Here is a 3,524-nt window from a genome sequence, read left to right as displayed (position 1 = left end):
TTAGCTTGTCCCAACCCAAAGTATGGCAACACAAAATCTTGTGGCCTCTGGCTTTCATTGACTGATGCCATGTAGTAGCGGCCAGCAATTTCATAATCACCTTTGCTATGATAAGATCATGCAAGATTATAATATGAATGAGATTTCATGAGAGGGTGGTCTGTCAAAACAAGAGCTATCTCAGTCAACTGTTCATCTGGATCTCCACATTGCTAATCACTTGGATCAATGCTTTTCTCTTTCTTCACAAAATAGGTTTGCTCCCAGAGTTTAGCAAGTCAAGAAAGTGAACCATTTAGGTTAGTGTCTCCCCTCCCAAATGATTTCCTCAAAATCAATATAGATGGGTTTTCAAGGAGTAATCCATGTCCAACTTGAATGGGTGGTACTAGTAGTGGAACTATAAGCCCTGTTTAAGTTTTTCTTTTCTACTTCCTTAAGTACTCATTCTAAAAATTAGATGTAAGCTTGGGCTATTCTCTATACTCTTGAGAAAGGCTGTGTATCGGTCTGGAAAATGATTTTTTCAAGATGGACTATGATTCTTGTCACCCTTCTGAATAGTGGAAATTTTCTAGATTGCTTTTGGAGGCTAGCCCTGGTGGCTATGTTGATGTACAATTTAATATGTTTGAGAATGAATATGAACCTTTTTGTTAATATGATTCTAGATGTTAAGTAGTTAGCTATAGATGCACCCTTATGTGTGATCTTTTTTCTTAAATCAATATAAAAAGGTGTGGCCCCTTAGGCCACAATTTACGTGGAAATGAAAAAATGTAAAATAAACATAGATATGAGATAAGAAAAATAATAAACAATGGAATAATAACAAAAGCAATAGCCATTGCTAAAGTCTATCCTTTTCATACTTTGTCACTTGCATAAGCTCAAAAAAAGAGATGCTATAAGCCCTAGAAAAGACATAGCTGTTGAACCTAGGAATTCTCATAAAACTTTTCAATGTGGAAATCATTTCTCATCATGCATCTAAAAAATAAGTCTCGCCATAGATTTTTCTTAAAATCACAGTCAATGAATTTAAGGCTATAAGAACAAACATGCCTACCAAATATGACACTTTGGGTTTCAACATTGAAACTAAAAAGCATCAACCTACATTGGACAAAACAATTTAAACAAATTGAAATGGAGTACCCAAATCGAGAATTGTTAAATGTCCTAATCAACTAGTTTTTACGCTCTATAGTAATGACCTAGTATTTATACCAATTATGCTAATTTTTGTGGAATATGTATCATAAATATTGCCTCAAATCCTTAGCCTACCCTATGGGCCCAGAACCTGTCCAATTTGCAAGTACTAACTAGAATTCAAAATAGATATCTTGATGTATTTGATAGATCATTGTCAATTGTTTGATTTCTCTTTATTATCGTTTCTTGAAGGATTGATGGGTGGATGCTTAACCAATTGATATCTTAATTATAAATATTTAAATAATTGGATGCTAGAATGGTTGATACTCAAATAGTTGATATTTGCCTATATAAGTGACTGATTGTTTGCTTGCTGGTCTGATTGTTTGGTTATTTTGATATTTGATTCCCAATTGATGATAGGTGGACAATTGACTAGTTTACTTTGATGGATTCAAGATTGATGATTTAACAAATGTTGATAGTGATGATTGAATGAATGCTGATTTGATATATTGGTGTGTAATGATTTCATAAATTGATTCTTGAATGGATTTCTGATTTTGTATCTAGTTGAATGAAATGAAATTTGATGGTGAATTTCTATTGATCTTCCCTTTATATTTTATTTATAAAAGAATTGCCACCCTTCAAAAGGAATTGAGTCGCCACCCTTCTTTGCTGCCTCATGGAATAATAATTTATTTCCAAATGATTGTTTTCTTCCTTCATGTTCTCTTCTCATAGAATGGTCTCTCCTTTATATCTTAATCCTTCAATACTCATAACTCTTTATTGCATTCATTTTGATCATTCACTAAAATTAATTAAATTATAATTATATTACATGTTATTTTAATTTTTTATATTTTTACTTTTTATTTTTATTATTGAATGTCATGTCAAAAAGGGGACATTATAGTGAGATGCATTACAATATAGCAAAATAACAAGAACATTATTGAAACAAACTTATACAACATTCAGATTATAAGATCAGACTGCTGCAACAACACAAATTAACCTAATAGAAAGCATAGAATACCATTCCCACAATGACCAAACATTTACCCATTGAGCTACACCTCTTCTAAATAATGTAAGATGCTTGAAACACGTTGATACTACCATCACACATGCCAAATTAGACTGATACACACTAAAAGCCACCCCAATCAATTGTAGCTAACATCTAGATGCACACTTATAATTGATGTCAATCAGAATACTGAAGGTCTGGAATAGGGCATAGTGGCTACTGATAAAGTAGGTACAAACTCATGGAAAGCTCACCAGATTCGCCAAAGTCTACATAACTAAGACTTAGCATCAAAGGTTCTTCCTAGGCACCTCGAAACCACCAAATATTGGCCCCAAAATAGGAGCCCTTCATCTTCAAGCTCTCACATACTTGCTCCACTTGGTACAACACCCCATAAAGGTCATCTATTCACTTTCAACTTGGATAGCCTACAATATGGTCTTTGTACACAATTCATTTTTTGTCGTTTCATTATATGGTTTGAACAAGTGTGGAAAAAAATTAGATTTTTATTATGAATTTTCTATTCACCAATCTATGTTAAACTAATTAGCAAGGTCACTTTCCTAATACTTTATGAACTGGATGCTATTTGCAAGGTCAGTTTCCTAATACTCACTATAGTACTTGCTATTCAATTGAGATAGACATAGCTCATTAGTTTATTTGTATTCTCTTTGGATTTTGTTGAAGAAGACAGCTGAATGCTATATGATGAACTAAAAGTTCTGTGGTGTCAACAGGCTTTTGCATCTCTTGAGCCAAATTACCAGCCCTAGTGATATTTGTTGTTGTTCAAAAGCGGCACCATACTAGACTATTTGCAAACAACCATGCAGATAGGCATTCTATAGATAGACTTGGGAACATCTTGCCAAGTCTTCAGTACATAATAAAGCAACTGAATTTCATAAATTGTTTTTTTGATAGTTGATTTGTTTAAATATTTCAAATCAAAAATTACTTATTACATCTCATCTTTTTTCTGCACAGGAGGTTGCAGTTCTGAAGAATCTGATAGCAAAGAATTTGAAGAAGATATTGTAGCAAAGGTATATTTGGTGTTCCTTTTTAAGTGAAAATGTGATTGGAAATTTTGTATATTGTCATATTTCACTTGCAGAAAGGTCAAATTGTAAATAGAGGTGAATTTGTATGGATTTAAGTTTCTTCTTCATTATTTATAATGCTCTCGATTCCTCCTTTGTAGCTATAAAAATACTTGTTTATTTTCACCTTTCCAAATACCCTTTACCAGGTTCTTCAAGATTCCAAAATATCTTGGGCTGGCCCCACTCTAGCATGTCCTAACTCCTACTTG

Source organism: Cupressus sempervirens, chromosome 7 (genome assembly GCF_028749045.1).
Source record: "Cupressus sempervirens isolate cs-2001-9-10 chromosome 7, ASM2874904v1, whole genome shotgun sequence".
In the NCBI taxonomy this organism is placed as follows: Eukaryota; Viridiplantae; Streptophyta; class Pinopsida; order Cupressales; family Cupressaceae; genus Cupressus; species Cupressus sempervirens.
The sequence above is the reverse complement of the archived record's forward strand: the minus strand, read 5'-3'. Positions refer to the sequence as shown.